Source organism: Mustela putorius, unplaced genomic scaffold (assembly GCF_011764305.1).
Source record: "Mustela putorius furo isolate JIRA1106 unplaced genomic scaffold, ASM1176430v1.1 tig00003846_pilon_pilon_pilon, whole genome shotgun sequence".
NCBI classification, from domain to species: domain Eukaryota; kingdom Metazoa; phylum Chordata; class Mammalia; order Carnivora; family Mustelidae; genus Mustela; species Mustela putorius.
Genome location: NW_025421999.1, coordinates 22370973 through 22389940, shown reverse-complemented (window position 1 = coordinate 22389940; position 18968 = coordinate 22370973). Strand labels below are relative to the sequence as shown.

Sequence of the window (18968 nt, the reverse complement as noted above, 5' to 3'; positions counted from 1 at the left end):
TTACTTCTTAATCACTCTTTTCGTCAAACTGTTATTCTTCAGTTTATATTGCTACTTTTGGCACAGTATACTTTCTAATCCCTCATATTGTCACTTACTGAAGTGCATGTATAACTGCCTACTCATATTTTCTATCCCATATGTGTTACAGTGATACATTGGAGGGAGTCTGCAATTGGCATTAGAGATGGATACTGTTTGTTCATTTTATGAAATAATTGAAGTAGGATAAAAATATTTTGTTCTTACAGAGGTGTGCAATCTTTAGAATTGTCCACAATGATGACATGCTAAATCTGTCTCAAGGCCACAAAATGCTCAGATCCTAGCATGAACACTGACCACCCAATATTGGATGATCTTTTAATGGGGTTCTATGTTAAGAGTGAACAGAGTAATATGATGAGTCTTCCGTATGCTGTATGTCCTAAAGTTTCTACCTATATTAAAGAGCTATAGTTCCTGATCTTCAGGAGCATAGTGTTTTTATTGGGACTTAAGTGTTATCATTGGCTCCAAGTGACAATGTAAGTCATTTATCTCCTTTTAACTTTGATTACCTAATTTGGATAAGTTGGATGATAATACATGCTTACTATTTTTATGATTGATACATAGGCTATGAAAATTTTCTCCATTTTCTATTTATTTTTAATACAATTGTGTTATTTAAACATCAAAAATAACTGTCATTCCCAGTGTTTCCTCGAGGACTTGGGGTTGCTTTTAATCCTATCCCAAGATTCAGACTGTTCAGGCATTTACTTATTTCTAGTTTAGTGTTCTTTACACACATACACACACACACACACACAGCCATCATTCTATATGTTATCTCTCAGCTTTTCTGGAAATACAAATTATTAGAATAATATTGTATGTATATGGAAATATTTTAGAAGAAATAGTAACCTTCCCCTGAGGATTTAAACCTTTCAGTACTTGGTGATAAAGTATAAAACACAAACAGTAAAATGAATTTGGCTAATGTTCAAGTAGTATTTTTTTCCTTCTTCTAAGTATGGTGCTAAATTAGGGATGGAAAGTTATTGAAACCAAGAGTCTTTAAAATAGCTGTTTAATGTCATGGGTAACAGGCTAAAGATCCCTTAGCAGAAGGAATCATCACTACCTAGCTACTTTTGCTTAGTTAGAATCCTTTCAGTGTAATTGTCTACAAAATCTACAATAAAGGTATTATACCTGGAGACTTTGAATATTGTATTTGATGGAATGCTATAATAGTAGTTAAAATTTACAAAGTATGTCAAATACAGTGTTAAATGCATTGTTCCATGACATTTGGTGCTGATAAAAGTTCTGGGTCAAAATTAATTCTTCTAATTGATTTTTAACTCAAGCAGATTTCTTGGAAATCTGACAGAAACATTTAAAAGTAAAATATATATCAAAATAGACTTTTGTTTCCACATACGCAAATCAGAAAGGCATAAAAGAAACCCACAAATACAATTTGGGAATTTTCCAGGCCATCTGGGTAGCTCAGTCAGTTAAGTGTCTGCCTTCAGCTCTAGTCATGATCCTGGAATCCCAGGACTGAGCCTTGCATGAGCTTTGCATCAGCAGGGCGTCTGCTTCTCCCTCTCCCTCTGCTCCTCTCCCTTGCTCATGCTCTCTCTCTCACTCTCTCTCTCAGATAAATAAAATCTTGGGACTTTTCTGTAAACTTATTGATGTAAGCTAGTATATTAAAATGTACATAAATACAGTTGGTTTATAGAAGTATTGCTCTTTTAAAAATGCAATCAGATTCTAAAGGATTATATCTTTATATTGTTTACTTAATTCGTTGTATAAAATATTCCTAAAGATTTGTAAATTCTTTATACAAAAAACTTAAATATTTTACGACCTAATTACTTCTCAAGGTGTGCTGTTTGGACCAACAACATTAGTATCTGCAGGGAGATTAGAAAATGTCAGGCTCCATCTAAACCTATTAAATCAGAATTTGCAGTTTAACCAAAGCCCTGCTGGTTCATACACACATTTAGTAAGTTCTATCTACTTTTAAAAGATACATATAAGTCCCTTTAAAAATGCTATTATTATCATAGGGTCATAGAGAAAAAAGTCACATAAAGTGTTAATATAAATACATAACAAAGTATTAAACTTTTCTTTAAATCAATAATATTTCTTTTTAACACTTTTAAAAATGATTTATGCTGTGCATTTGCACTTTGAAATGATTATATTATATTTAGAATTACATGTTATGAGATTTTTAAGTTATTTTATGCATTATTAAAAACGGAGTGAAAGAAAAATTGAGGCAAATTTAAGGAAAGCCTTTTCTGAGCTTAAAATTTGTTATACCACAAGGGGGTGCTAATGCTTTTGATTTGCAATTTGAAGATTTACATCTAGATAAAATAAGTCTTCAAAAAGAGTGACTATGCGTTATATATGTAAGTAAATTCCACACAGAACAAAGTGGTGTAGGTTATTAAAATAGAAACCTGGGTTAAAAATTAAACTTATTTTTACAAGTTTCTTTTATGTACAAAGATTAATTTAGAAAGCTTCATATTTCCATTCTTTTTTGAACATTATGCAAAATTTAGAGAAAATTTTAGCATAAAAACATTGAAGAGAATATGCCAAAATATGAACAGTGGCTACTTCATGAGACTAACATTTACAGGAAACTATTATCTTTTTTATGTGTTTTTGTGTATTTTCCATTTCATCTTCTCACCATGGTCATTGGAGATTACATTTAAAACGGGGGGGGGGGGAGGTTAAGAAGGAAAGGAAGGCAGGAAGGAAGGAAGAAAAGATTTAGTAGTCAATTGTCAAGGTATGTTGGGGCTAATACTTGAATTTTGCTTGAAACTTACAAATGATTTAAATGTAAGAAAGACACAAGAAACAAAGAATTTGAAGTCTTGTGAATAGAATTAGATAATACTTGCAATGCTAAGATGCCCCCTGAATTTTCCTTTCTTCATGTCGTATTTACCGAGGCTACAAGGAAGGTAACATAACTTGATTTTGGATTCCTGCTTAAATTAGTGCAACATTAGATATTCTTTCAATAGAAACTTCTTACTGAGTGAGACTACACCTAAACTACTACAAATGTGTTCCTCTAGCAGGATATACAAATTCTTTTTAAATCAGGAGGGTAAATTTGATGTGATTGCCTTCCTAAATCTAGAACAAACTTGGTGGCCAATAGAAGTAGCTGTTGTGTGTGACTTATCCACACAGCAGAGCAGAGCCGTGACACAGATGGACCCAGGAGCGTAGGAGTGAGGGGAGCCTTGGGCTTGATCTCATGGCACGAAATGTCCAGAACTGGCAAACCCGTGCAGCCAGGAGGTGGAGGAGCAGAGGGTGGGTGTGGGAATCGGGGGGACGAGGGGAGTGACGCCAGTGGGTACGGTGTCTCCTTGGGGGCGATGGAATGGGACGTGGCGTAGTACGCTAGATGTTGCTGGGTCGTGCACGTGAAGTGTGGGCTTCATGTCTTGACAGTCGCATCTCATCTCCAAGACGTTCCGAGCGGAGACGGGAGTGGGGAAGCCACCCCGATGTTCCTGGGTGACTTCTGTCCTGCTGGGGCTGGCAGGAGCAGAACGCATTCGCCCATGCTGGTGGCAGAGTGGAGTTTGGGGAGTACTAGGCCGGGGTGGGAAGGCGATAGAGGTATGCATAGTGCTGGGGCAGGAGACCCCAAACCAGGATGTACCCCACGGTGGGAGACAGAGGAAGCAGAGTTTGGGTGGGGCGGAGCCGGCTTGGAGGGAGTGCACTGGTGTGGGGTCTTCGGAAGGGTTGTCCACGGACTTGTGTTTCCGGGGCGAGGCAAGGGCATAGCAGGGGTCGGGTGCGTGAGAAGGTCCCGTGTCTTCCCAGACAGCAGGGTCCCTATCAGGGTTCCGGAGCCGCCCGCAGGCCTCAGGACAGGACAGGACAGGACCAGGGCCGGCCCCAGCGGCGACCTGGTCTCTAGGGATGGCTCCCCGGGCCCCTGTGGGCCCCTCGCCCCTCCCCGGGGCCCTGAGCACCACCGAGGTTCTTACTGCTGTTCAAACGAGCGTTTCCAAGAAAACTGCATTACTGACGAGCTAACACGGGTGACGTGACTTGCCTCCGCTGTTCTGAGCATTTGAGAATCAGCCCAAGTAGTTCAGACGTGACCGTGAACGTGAAACGGCGGTGTGACTGCTTTTGGGCCAAGGACTCTGACACGGGACCTATTTTTGGACTGAGAAACGGACTTTTATCCTACTCTGGTATTTTTAGCGTATTTTGAAACCTACACTGCTTCTTGGCATCGCGAGTTCTTGTGGCGTCTGATACAATCACAGCAGCACGGGTGGGGGCGGGGGGGATGGACTTGCTGGTGCTGAAGCTGCCCGCGCCTTCAGTCACTGGGACCCTCTGTTTCTTCTTCCGTGAGACAGAGCGGGGGCTGGAAGCATTCTGACGGGAGCAGACGTTCCGAGCCCTGGTCCGTGGACCCATGTGTGGAGTTTCTGCAGCGGAGCAAGGAAAAGGGAAGTGGGGGTTTCACAAAGTTGAGTTAATTTCTTATAAAAAACTGTTTTTGTTCAGAGTTCTGTCTTCCAACATTTGTGATGCCAAAATGTGTTATTAGGAAACACTGAAATGATTCACCAGTGGTTAAATTCGGTATCTGGAAAAACAGGAAAGAAAGAGGTCAGGCCTGTGTGACCCCAGAGCGGTTGCTGGCCATTCCGTGGTTGGTGATTTCCTAAAGCCTGAAACCCTGCTGTTGGGGGCTCATGTCCTTCCGTTGTCCAACTCCGAGACCCAGTGCCGACCCCCTCGAATGGGCCCCAGAGGGCCCGGTGGGGAGGGAGAGGGTGGGGGCCCAGCTGTCAGTGTGGCTGGATCGCAGGGGCATTGGGCAGGAGAGGCCCCCAAGGCTGGGCCACTCAAGGATCCATCAAGCTCAGTCCCACTCCGAGCTGGTAGTCAAGGAGGGTCCCTGGGGTGCTGCGGTGGATGCTGTGTGGGAGAAAGGCACCAGACCCTGTGGGAGGCGAGGGGACAGGAGGTGGGGTGCTGGCCTGAGAGGGGGGCTGTCTTCAAGGGTGATTGTGGGTCTGCCACTGATTTGGGAGTCTGTGGTTGGAGCCAGCAGCCGCGCTGTGGTCCCCAGTGGCATGGTTCACTGTAGATAATATATGTTCTATAAATATGTATCTATTCTCCAATGTTTATTATCTACAGTCTGAAGAAGTTACCAGGGTTGGCTTGGTTTGCCATCATTTTGCCATTAGTATATAAAATACACTTGGATATCACTAATATATTTGTATTTCATGCAGTTGCATATCTAATCCAAATCTGATCTATTACTTTTCTACTCTTGGCAGATATCACTTAGAGAAAAAAAAAATACCATACCATTTAAAAGTTAAAAGCAAACAACTGATCACAATTCCTGAACATGCTTTTACTTTCTTACTTGGAGTACCAACCCTCAGTAAACCAACATAGAAAATAATTAAATCTGTTTCTTTGTTAAGAGATAGAGTTCTTTAGATGTTTATTTATTTATTTATTTAAGATTTTACTATTTACTTGACAGAAAGAGATCACAAGTAGGCAGAGAGGCAGGCAGAAAGAGAGGGAGAAGCAGGCTCCCTGCTGAGCGGAAAGCCTGATATGGGGCTCCATGTGGGGCTTGATCTCAGGACCCTGAGACCATTACCTGCACCGACCGAAGGCAGAGGCTTAACCCACTGAACAACCCAGGCACCCCTCTTTAGATGTTTATAAAGCACAAGCCTACCTCACTAAAAGAGCACAGCGCAGGTCTTCCAAAATAGCACAGAAAATATATATATATTTTAATGTCCAAATGAGAATTAATGAGGAACACCTATTTAGGTGGCTGGTGTTCCAGAATCTGCCCTTCTGAATTCTTGTCCCCCTAAGTTTCTGAGGTTTTATTTTTTGGGATGATAGTTGTGTACACTGCCTTGCTGCTCCCAGGTACAGAAACTTCTTTGCCTTGATTCTTGACATAAGTGGCGAGGATTCCTAAATAATTTTTATCAAATTTTATGTGAACACAAAATGGAAATAGTTGATGAGAGCAGAATTTAAATTTTTCTTCACTTTTCCAAATCATCTCCATTCCTACAAATGCAATTAGAGGGGTGCCTATGTGGCTCAGTGGGTTAAGCGTCTGATCCCAGTATCCTGGGATCAAGTCTCACATTGGACTCCTTGCTCAGTAGGGACCCTGCTTCTCCCTCTGTCTGCCACGTGCCATCGTGCACTTGCTTGCTTTCTCTCTGTCAAATAAATAAAATAAAAAATCTTTTTAAAAAATGCAAGTAGAAAGACTGAACCAGGTATACTTATACCTTAGTATACAAATATAAAGACACGTAATATAAAGACACATTCATTCCAAATGACCGATTAGTTCTTTAAATTCATTCTTCTTGGTTTTGTTCCTTCTCAGAAAATACCAGTCTCTTAGCCAGATCAACTTTGATTACTGTCTTATCCTCTATTGCCTGCAAGAGCTAGTCTGATGGTTTATCTTACCTCTTCAAAAAAAAAAAAAAAAAAAAGTAGCAATCTTTTTGTTTTTCATGCTTTCTCTTCCTTGCCTTGCCAAGTGTTTCCTATAGATCAGCAGCAGCAGCAGCAACAGCACCTGGGAGCTTGTTAGAAAGGCACACATGCATCCCATTACCATTTGTGGTCTGAAGGCTATGCCTAGCTGAGTGCTTATTCTAAGGGCAAGGATGACTGAATAGTGAATTTTAGATGAAGAATGGCAAATATAGGGCCCATGTGCTACTATTTTCCTCTATTCAGACCTGCAATAATAACATTCATCATTAAAGGAACATGTCACTCTTTTCCCTTGATCCCAGACTTTGCCTGAGACAGATTCTCAAACCAGCATTCTAAAGCCCTTAACATAGACTTACATTAAATCTATTCATTAAAACTTATCTAAACCTTCTGGACAAAGATTATCAACTTTCCCCCCCCCTAGAGAAAATAAATGGTTGCATATAAGAGTATTGCAATATAAATTCAGAGTAAGTACAGAAACTAGAACAAATACATAATGAATGAGTAACAAGAGTTGACATGTAGATAGTGAGAGAGGATTATTCATTCCCAGAACTGTAAAGAATATCTTGGACCAAGTCCATGTAGACCAACAACTAATTTTTTCTTAAATAGAGAAACAGTATCAGAGTACTAAAGGATATGAGAAATAACCCTGCCTTTTAAATTTATAAAAGAAAAGAAGAAAGAGAACAGGAGGAGAAAGAGGAAGAAAGGAAGGAAGGGGACCTAAAAGTATGTATTTGACTTGTTAGTAGTTATATTCATTTATACTATATTATATTATATTAATGTATAATCATTAGAATTGGGATTTTTATTTCTTTAGTTGGAAGTAAAAGAGAAATATAATCCTGGTAATGTTATAATAAATGTTATCAGTGATAATATTATACTTATAACCCTGATCGGCTTAATTCAAATAATATGTGTTCTGGCTTTAACAGGTTGCAGAAGAGAACTGAAGTCATGAGGAAGTTACATGGTAAAAAACTTGAGTTATGGGATGCCTGGGTGGCTCAGTCAGCTAAGTGTCTGCCTTCTGCTCAGGTCGCGATCCTGGGCACCTGGGATGGAGCCCCACATCAGGCTCCCTGATCAGTGGGGAATCTGGTTCACTCTCTGCCTGCCACTCCCTCTGCTTGTGTGCTCTCTCTCTCTCTGTCTCCCATAAATAAATAATATATTTTTTAAAAAGATTTTTAAAAATTTCTTTATAACAGAGAGAGATAACGAGAGAGGAAACACAAGCACAGGGGAGCTAGAGAGGGAGAAGCAGTCTCCCTGCCAATCATGGAGCCCAATATGGGGCTCGATCCCAGGACATTGGGATCATGACCTAAGCCAAAGGCAGATGCTTAATGACTGAGCCACCCGGGTGCCCCAAAATCTTAAAAAAACAAAACAAGCAAAAAACTTGAGTTACTATGTCTATCAGCATAATCAGTACCTAATACTAATAAATTATGAGAAGATAGGCCTAATTACTTCTGAGAAAATGAGAAATCAAAGAATTTATATCAAAATTAATAAATAATTTATAACATAACATTTTCCAGAGAAAGCTTTTAATGTGAATAATGAAAAGATATTGATTTTTCTGATGATGGAGTTGCCTACTCCCTAGGCTCACATTGTCGAAAACAGAAATAAAATCTTTTTCTATTCTAACCTTTCCCAGCATTTAGAATGTGTTTAGAACCTAGTCAAGGTTCAGGGCAGAAAAACGTTTAGCTATTTCAAGTGAAGAGTGCTTTAATACAGGGATTAGGTACTAACAAAATTATTTGCAGGGTGAAGGAGCAAAAGTCGGGTTTTCAGTCTTTTACTTCTATTGTTGATCCAAAGTTTCCTGGAGCAAATGCTTCTACCCAGAGATCAGGAAGCTTCATGAAACTGCTGTTAAGTCAGACATGTCCTGCAGTGCCAAAGCTGGTAACTAGCTGTGGAGACCAGTCATGGAAGCCCACCATTGAAAAACAAACAAACAAACAAACGAACAAAAAACCATTTCTATAGTCTCTTTGTCTGCATCAGCACTGACAGAGAGAAAATGCCCTCTATAACCCTCATCTTCCAGTTTGTCAGTGCATCTCGTGACAGAACCAGATTGCATCCAAAGTTCTAGCTGCAAGAGAATCTCAGGATAGAAATCCTCAGTCTTCTAACTCTAATGGAACTTGGAAAGGCATGTAAAAGGATAGGAAGGGGTGCTGAGCAGAAATAGTGCTGAAAAACATATGGAGAGAGAGTAATTTGCAGGAAGGAACACAGCACATATATTAGATGGTGTGTATGTATGAGAAACTTTAAAGAGCCTTTAAGTTATTTGATGTTCCAAACAACTTTTAAATTATTACTCTATTTATACTGAAGCTTAGAGAATTTAAGTAACTTGGACAAATTCATGTAACTAGTAAATGATAGAGCAAATGTTTAATATTTGAACTCAGTTTTCTTGAGTAAAAAATTATTTTCCTATTCATCATATAGTGCTAATCTCAATGGATTCTTCAGATAAATAATGACCCAGATATATTTAAATTATTACTCATTTGCAAATCCCCACAGTGGTATTTTTCAATGTATTGATCCAACTTCATTTTTTTTTAAGTCAATAGGACATATATATAAATGGTTCTCAACAGAAGTATAAAGCTATACTCTTGGGCCATCAATAGCTGTGAAGAATTTTATAATTTTTGTCAAATGATATTGAAAGAACCTAAGATTATACTTGATCTTAGCCAAAAGGTTGAGAAGCAATGAGAATCTAAGATTATAAATGAATCCCTTTTTCAAATTCAAACAAATTCTGAGTTCTTCTAAAATAAGGTCCACTTCCATTCCAGTTTGCATTCTTGAGAGGTAGAGATAAAATGTACATCCAAGAAATGCTATCTAACATTATCTAACCAGTCCCACACTCATTGTGAGTGGCTTTTACTGGTAGTTATGAATCCTAAAGTCTATTACTTATGATTAAGAAAAAAAAGTTAAGTACAGGAACTTTTAAAAAAATTATGAATATATCCATAGGAATATATCATCTGTGTGAATATGTTCTGTCATATGAAGGCAACCATGGAAAAAATTCACATTGCTAAAGCCTGTTTGTCAGGCATTACCAATAGGGGATTAACAATGGTTGAAAACTGCTGATGTGGAATATTGAGGACAACTTTTCATTAACTGTGGATTCATAGGCAAACACTTAGTGCATTAATTCTTTTTATATTTCAACAAATATTATATGCCTACTGTTTATAATGTATTACATAGATAGAATTTGAAAATCTGCCCTGATTCTTAAATGGTACCTACAGACTGATCTGCTTCAATTTGCCCCCCAAATCCCTTGATATTGTTGCCAAAAACTATCCATCCTCAAAGAATTCTCTAGGAGAAAAAAGTCTGTGGAACCTGATCAAAGAGTGAATGCAAACAAGGAGGGATGAGCAAAACAGAGTACTCATAAGGGTATGTATTTTCCTCAGTGGGGGAGCTATTTTTGTCCCACCAACTGAGATGTATATATTTTTCTGTGTAAATCCTACTTATGTGCATATAAATACACATGTCCGTATCTCCAATGTGTAATCTCTTAGGCACCAAATGCACACAAAAAGCAAATGCAACACAAAGAGAACAGCTGGGAATCATTAGTCATAAGCATGGCCAGGATCAAGGTAAAAACCCTGCAGGTGGAGTGTTCTCTCTGACAAAGTAGTCCAGAAATCTGGAAAGAGAAACATTGTTTAAAACATAGATCTTAAAATAAATCATGACTGTAACTTCCTTTGGTCTTGGTTTTCTTTTGTATTTTTTTTAAACCTAGTTCTTACTGCTTAAAAATGGAATATTTGGCATGATAAAAATAATAACCATGAATTGGGTTATGATGGGCTCAAAGGATCCCATAAAGGACACAGAGTTAGATATAACCCTTTCTTCCTCTGCCTCTGCAGTTTATTAACTGTCATACCAACATCATTTTTTGTTTTAACGTGGTGATGTAGATATAGGACTAGACGGAGAAGTAGAGTTCCTACAATCTAATGCAGACCTGTCATGTAGGTTACTTACTCTCTGTAGACTTCAAATATAAAGACTTCTGAACTAAGATTCTTTTTAATTGACTACATTAACTAAAATTCTGTCTTTGAGCTTGATGCTCAGTGTTGGCTTCTAGGTAGAAAACTTAAAATCCAGAGATTTGAATTTAGATTGCTCTTAGGATGCTTATAATTAAATTTATTGAGCAAAATGTAGAGAAAATAGCAGTATGTTGAGTGCATCTGTAGAAGAGAGAGAGAAAGAAAACTTTAATGCTTAATGTAGCTTCTGGGAAGTGCTGGAACCATGATGAAAGCTTCAAAGGGTAGGGAGGAATTTTGTGGGGATAATTTGTGAATGTAGTTTGAAAAGGATGAGGTAAGACATTTTCAGTGTATGGTTAAACAAACAAACAAAAAAACCTAGATTCTCATATTGGATGAAAAGCGTATATTGGGTAAAATACTGAGCAGACAGTTATGCAGTAATTTGTATTTTGTTTTACCATGAGTTACAATACTATATTAGTTATCTATCATAACCTAACAAATTGTCCTAAAACCTAGTGGCTTAAAACAATAAACATTTATTATCTCACAGTCTTAAGGGGTCAGGAATTCAGACTCTAAACTGCAGGGTGGTTTTGACTCAGGGTCTCAGGAGGTTACAGTCAGGATGTCTGCCAGGTTTGACATGGACGGGGGCAGTGTAGGTTCACAATCCTCTCAGCAGCTTTCCTGGTATCATCTGAAACTGTCCCCTGTGTGAAGAGGGCAGGAAAAGACTGAAGAGAGAGGCTGGCAACTCCGTATATAGGTGACAATTTTAATAATAGCAAAGTGAACTTATACACGAGACTTGCTTTGGACAGCAGTAAGAAAAATGGATCCCTACACCCACCCGCTAAATCCTAAAAGTTTATAATGAGGGGGCGCCTGGGTGGCTCAGTTGGTTAAGTGTCCAAATCTTGATTTTGGCTCAGGTCATGATTTTAGGGTCCTGAGATCAAGCCCAACATCAGCCTTCACGCTGGGTGTGGAGATTGCTTAAGATTCTCTCTCTCTCTCCTACACCTTTCTGTCACCTCCCCTCTCCACCACTCATGCATGCTATCAATCTTTTTCTCTCAAAAAAAAAAAGAAAAGAAAAGAAAAGAAAAGAAAAGAAAAAGTTTATAAAGAGGCCTTAACAAGGCTCAGTCTCATACCATGCAGATGTTTTCAAGATCATATTACCATCTCAAGACTATGTCCTTGGAGCAGCCTCTGGGAGTAGGAAAAGCAAGTGGAACCCACATTTCCATGACAGGGGAGCACGTGAGAAATCTGTGAGGACCTGGATCCAACTCATTGTTAACTAGTTGAGCATATCTTTTTTTTGTTTTGTTTTAATTTATTTATTTGAGAGAGAGATTGGGGGTTAGTGATAGGAGGGACAGAGGGAGAGGAAGAGAGAGTCTCAAGCAGAATCTGCAAGGAGCACTGAGCCCCACTCTGGGCTGGATCTCATGATCCCAAAATCATGACCTGAGCCCAGAACAAAAGTCAGATGCTTAACCAACCATGCCACACAGTCCTGTCTCTTTTGATCACATTCCCCAGTGGGGGTTGAGGTGCTGGAGAATCTGCTTCCAAAGAGGCTCACTCATGTGGCTGTTGGCAGGAGACCTTGGTTCCTTCTTATATAAACTGCTCCATAAAGCTGCCCAAGTGTCCCCATGACATGGCTCCTAACAAGCATTAGAGTGAGCAATCTAGGAAGGGAGAGAAAGAGTGAGAGAGGCAGATAGACAGAAACGGAAACCATATGTCTTTAATACGCTAGCCTCAGAGGTAAGCCACCATCACTCCTGGCATATCCTAGGAATCACCCAGTTCTCCCCTGACACAGTGTGGGAGAGAACTGAGCATAAATACCAGGAGACAAGATCACTAGGAATCAGTTTGGAGGCTGGCTACCACAAATACTAAAACAATATACAACACTAAGAACTGAAAATGGATGAGATTCTGATTCTAAGTCAGGTATATTCTAGGTATAAAAAGGAGAAGAAAGACTTTACAGAGCTGGATATTTAATATGTCCTTTATTGTGCATTTTACTATTTGCTGAGAAGAATGCAAAATATTACCAAATCAAGTTAATTTATAGTTAAAGAAAAAATCTTAAATGAAATATCACTGAAATGGGTTACATTTCCAGATAAGCTATGTATTTGACAAGTTTAGGCATCGATCTGAAAACTAAGTGCTTTAAATGCTGAGAGATATAAAATACTTCTGAAACACTACAGAAGTCTTTCTAAACCAAGAAGCCTTAAAGTTTCTTTCTTTCCACTTTAGTACATTAATATTTGTTATAGCACATCTATTCTTTTTTTTTTAAAGGAGATTGAAGTTCATTGACTATACTGCAAGGGAGGGGTGGGCAGGATGGCAGAGGAGAGGCTGTCTGCCTGGTCTGGCGCATCTATTGTCCTAATGATCTTTCTTTTTATTTCCAAAATTTTAATGATGATTTATAGGGCTTAAATACAGTATCGTTTAAGTTCCCATATGAACAACAAATATAAGATGCCCCTATTCACCTTGAGTCAGTGGGCCCCCATGATTTTGCATAGTCGACTTGATATTCCCAGGAATAATTTCTTACTGTATGAGTAATCCTGTATTAGTTGCCTCCTTGTCTTTAACTGAAGAGTTAGAGTGTAGGAATGATCAGACTAAGGTTGTATTGTTGCATTAACTTCAGCATTCAGTATGTATTTGGAAGTGCATACTCTTTTCCAGGCACAGTGTGAGGCACTGCGTGGATCACTATGGTCCTTGCCCTAAAGGGCCAAGCACAGTGGTCTCTAGCTATGTTTGATTATGCCCCTCTCTAAAGAAAAAGGGGGTGGTGGTAAGAACATCAATGCATTATATGTGATTATTTTCAAATTGTTTATGTGTTCTCTATCATCAGTAATATTTCAATAATAAATATGTACTTATATAAAAAATTTGTACTTATCAGATGTGACTAGACTTTATTTATTTATTTATTTATGTATTTATTTATTTATACTTCTGGCTGACACAGATACTATTTGAAAGAAAAAGGCCAGTTTTACCATTTTCTTGTTAATTCCTTACTTTTCATTGTTAGTGTTATCTTTAATCTATAACTTCAATCTACAGACCTGTTAAGCCAATCTCTCTATTTTGTGAGGGGTACTTAAGTAAAATTGGATAATAAAATCTATTAATTTACTTCATCTGGCTAGATAAACTGTAATACCTTTTAACTCACTGAGAGGGAATGAAGAAAGAAAATGTTGACTGCTGAGGTAAAGAGAATCCTATGCTCCTCCAGATACTTCATGTTCTTTCCCTAAAATGTGACCATGAGACATAGAAACAAAGGGCACCAGCATTAACTTATAAGTAAAATAAAGATTAATTTCTTTTATTTTTGAAAAAACAAAACACTAGGTAGCATGTTTAATATTTTCTTCTATACTTTATTTAACCTATTTCATAGCTAAAGAGTTTCTCAAATCTGATTTGGCTTTAGGGAATCGGTTAAGAAACAAGACACATGCCATCTAGATCAGAGGTCAGCAAACTGGCCCAAGAGTTAAATCTGACACTTTGCCTGTGGTTGTAAATAAAGTTTTATTGTAACTCAGCCATAGACATTTGGTTACATTTTTCCTGTGGCTACATTAATGCTACAATGGCAGAGCTTGAGCAGTTGTGAAAGAGACTGTATGGCCTACAAAGATGAAAATATTAATTATATAACTCTTTACAAGAAAAGTTTACCAGCCCTTGTTGTAAGGGCTTTAAGTGAGTGTCCAGAGTAAATGAGTGTCAGGTAAATTTGAAGACAGTGTGGTCCAGTGTGGTCTAGTGATTAAAGATTCCTAAACCAGCTCTTGCCCTTTTTTGGTCTTATGAGCTTGGACAAGTTACTTAATTTCTTGGAGTCACATTTCTCCTTTAATTTATTATATAATTTTTTTTTTGAAGATGAATGTTTTTGAGGATGACTTAGAGATCATTACTTTTCTTCAAAATCCAGGATAGTGTAACTGTAGGTACCCATCTCTGTTCCATATCTATCTATAAATGCATTCCTCTCTTTCATATTCATTATATGTTGCTTCTGTCCTATTTGACCAGACATATCTTTTTATATGAGGGAGATTAAGACTGATATAGCAGGAATACAGAAAAAGAAGGAAAAGAAAAGAAAGCAGGAAGGAAGAAAAAGAAAAAAAAGGATGGTGGAGAAGGAAGGGGGTAAGGCAGGAGGGAGGAAGAAGGGGAGAAGGAGAGAAAGAAAGGAAGAAAAGAAAAAGAGAAAGAAAGGAAGGAAGGAAGGAAGAAGAAAGAGAGAAGAGGGAAAGAAAAAGAAAAAAAGAAGGAAGGAAGAAGGAAGGAGGAAAGGAGATTAAAAAGAAGGGAAGCGAAGGGAGGAAGAAAAGGAAAGAGGTAGGAGGTTGGGAAGAAGGAAAAACCTTTAAAATACAGAACATGACTTCAATTTCTCAGCAATAATTTTATTAAGAAAGAACATTTTCTTATTCCCTTTCATTTTCATTAACCTAAAGAGCCTAGCTTTTGAAGTGGATCATGGAGTTGTACTATAAAGTCAAGGTGTCAAGAACTCAGGCTATTAATTAAAGGAAGTTCCTGTTCACAAAAATAGGAGGAAAATCCATGTGGCGGAGGAGGAAAGAACAGAGAACAAGTAGATGAAAGAGTCCTGATTCTCATTCCCCCTTGAAGCCAACTTCAAGGGATTGAAATTGCTAAATTAATAACATTGGAATCAATGACATCATTAAAACATCCAACTATACCCCTCCACCCCAGGTATTGAGCCTGTGGATCTATAAACAGGATTAAGTTCCAGAACCCCAGGCCTTAGCTCAGAGTTTTACCCAGTATGATGTGGGAGCAAAGGGCTTCACTGGCAGAAGGGAGTGAGTAGTGATGGATGTGAGGCAGTTGCCTTCCCACAGCCAGCAATATTTCCAGGCACCCAGGATGGACCTTACTCCCGCTGAGACAGCCAAGTGGCAGAAACCTTAAGTTAGAATAGAAATGCTGTAATGAGCGGAGCCTCTCACTAGAGTCGGGACACTAGCACAACCTTCTAAAAAACCTAGCTGAGACCTATCCTACTACTAAAGATACCAGAGACGCAAGGCCAGTATCAGACAGTATCAGTAGAAACCCATGACAAAGTACTACAGAGATTTGAGGCCCCTTCTCTATTTCTGCCTCAGAGTCATGTGGTCATGTGAGTCCCTCTGAATACCATGTTACCATCTTGAAACTATCAACAGGAGGGGAGCAAAATCTGATACCTTGAGATATGCGAGATTCATTCAAGAGAAAACTATTGAGCTGAAAATTCTCCAATCACTTTATTTGACAAAATAATGTTATTGATGGTTTCTTTGCTTTTTCCGTTACCCAATAGGATAGAGACCTTAAGAGGACTAGCTAGAAGAGAAAGAAGCTACATTTTCTTTGGACATTTGGGCAACATCAGGTAAAAAATTTAACTGTCCCACAAGATTAGGATTCTGAAAAAAATATGACACTTCCGCTTTTAGGATAACTGAGATTCACCTCACTGATGGTATGAACGATATTAATTTCGCCACTGTGGTAAGGCAGTGTGGAATACTTAAATATACCTAATATTTCATAATTAGTGGATCCTCCAAAGTTTGGTGTGGAATAGGCTAATTTAACATATTTTCTCCTACACATCATAATTTATTCCCACAGATCATCCAGAGCTTATCCCCCTGGAGAAAACAGATAGTACCTATTACACGTGAGAAAAGGTGCCAGGCACAACCTTAAATGCTTTTACATGTACATATGCTCATGTACTTCCTACAGACTTAAAAAGTACATGTTGTTATTTGCATGTACTTTTATTCGGATGAATAAACTAGGAGTTAGAAAACTGAATTTAAATGAATTGCCTGTGATCAGACTGTTACTTGAGTCTGACCCCAGGAGATCATCTCATGATCTGAGAGTGCTTCAATGAATAAGATTGTTCTTATATTGAAATTCATAAAAATATGCACAGAGTAAGATTACTGTTAAAAAGAATCCCTAAAAAGGGACACCTGGGTGGCTCAGGTAATACTTTGCCTTTTATTCAGGTCATGTTCCCAGGGTCCTGGGTTTGAGTCCCATATGGAGGTCTCTGCTCAGTGGGGAATCTGTTCCTCCCTCTCTCTCTGCCTGTTGCTCCCCCTACTCATACATTCTCTCTCTCACTCTCTCAACTAACTAACTAAATAAATCTTTAAAAAAAAAAGAGAGAGAAGATCCATACATGGGGATGATAATTAAGATGTTTTGACCTACTGCTCCCTTTATTTATATATGATTCCACTTTTCCTGTTGAGATGTCTTCCTACATTAAGTTCTCTTATCTTTTAGATTAAACTATTAATATTTTTAATATTAAACTGGGTACTGTAGAATTCATTGTTTATATATTCATGGTTCATTATTTTCATATCTTTATGTTCTGCCTTCCTGTACTTTTTTCTTTTATATTTATAGATTCTAGCCAATATATTTCTAGATCTTTTAAAAAATTCAACCTGAGTGTCTTGGACCTTTGAGCAGTAGACCTAACCCGTGTAACTTCATTGTAATTCCTCTTTGGAAAGGGAATAATTTTGCTATCTTGTCTTAAATTTTCTGTCCTCTTTTCTTTTTTCTTTTTTCACACCTTCAAGAGGATAGATGAATTTTACTTTTGCTGGTTTAAAATTTATATATTCTGGGGTGGCTGGGTGGCTCATGGGTTAAAGCCTCTGCCTTCGGCTTGGGTCATGGTCCCAGGGTTCTGGGATCGTGCCCCACAGTGGGCTCTCTGCTCAGCGGGGAGCCTGCTTCCCCCTCCCCCTCTGCCTGCCTCTCTGCCTACTTGTGATCTCTATCTGTCAAATAAATAAATAAAATCTTTAAAAAAAAAAACTTAAAATTTATACATTCTATTTTTACTTTCTGACATTTTCCCTGACTTTAAAATTAATGCACATTTGTATCTTTCCTTAATGATTTTTGAGCTAACACAATTCTGTTTGCTTACTCTCACTTCCTTCTGAGCTTCCAGATCTTCACATTGGCTACTTTCATCTATAGTCCTTTCAGTTCTTGATTTTTACTGTTTCACTTTTTGTTTGTTTACAGTAATAAACTCTTCTAAGTGATTAACTGATACTCACCTCCCAGACACTTTTAGCATCCTCTTTGGTCCCCTTCTCTTTTATAGGATATTTTCTGTAATATCTCTTTCAAAGAATATCTTTGGTTGATAAATTACAAGGACTTGTATATCTGAAAATATTACTTAAATTTTGTTTTGTTCTTCCATTAAATCAGGAATAATATAAAATTCTAGTTTGAAATTTTGTTCTTCAAAAATATGTGAATATTGTTCCTGTTGAAAAGTCTGAGGCTATTGTAATTGTTTCTTGTAAACAATCTATTTCTGTTCTCAAAGCTTTTAGAGTTTTCTTTTTCCTTGAGGTTTTTACATTTCTGTGTAATGTTAATGTGGGGGATGGATTTATTTCCCTTTACCTATTCTTTAGATACGCCCCTTATAAATCATTTGATTTGGAGGATTTTCATGTTCAAGGAAAATTTCAGGCAATATATCTTCAAATATTGACTTTCTCTATTGTTTTCTCTTTAACTAAGACTTCCATTCTATAGAAATTGACACTTTTGTTTATATTCTCCGCATCTTTTAATTTTTCTTTTTCTTTTCATTTCTTTATCCTTTCCTGAAATTCTGGCAGAGATCCTAAAAAGTATTTCCAGAACACTGATTCTTTGTATCTTTACCTATATTGAACAAATTCAACTGTTTATTGTGAATACTGCATCCTTTGATTTATATCCAATATCTTCAAATGGTCTTTTTTCTTATAACTACTTGTTTTTGCTATGTGTTTTGAGATCTTCCTTCACCTCTCTGTGAAACTTCATTATGCTCCTTATGAATATTGTTCTTTTTGGTCTCCTAATTCTACTAACTTTGGTATAGATTATCTAGTTTGTGTGTTTCTTTTTATTGCACTCATATGGCCTACAGATTGGCTGCCACAAGAGTTCTTTCTCTATGACTATATGTTCCCACTCACTAACTTGATTGAGATCTAAGAGAGAGTAGCAGAAGCCCAGTCCCCATCTCCAAGTAAGTTTTAGGGATTTGGGGATAGAAGTAGGATAAAGAATCTTGTGTTGTGCTATGAACTCAATTACCACCCTTGG

At 38.0% G+C, this 18968-nt stretch overlaps 1 protein-coding gene across 9 annotated transcripts in view; it reads left to right on the top strand.

The window, feature by feature from the left end:
• The window catches only part of CUNH8orf34 (chromosome unknown C8orf34 homolog), a 394040-nt gene that overhangs the window by 191844 nt on the left and 183228 nt on the right, over nucleotides 1-18968 (top strand). The gene's annotated exons all lie outside the window — the stretch shown is intronic.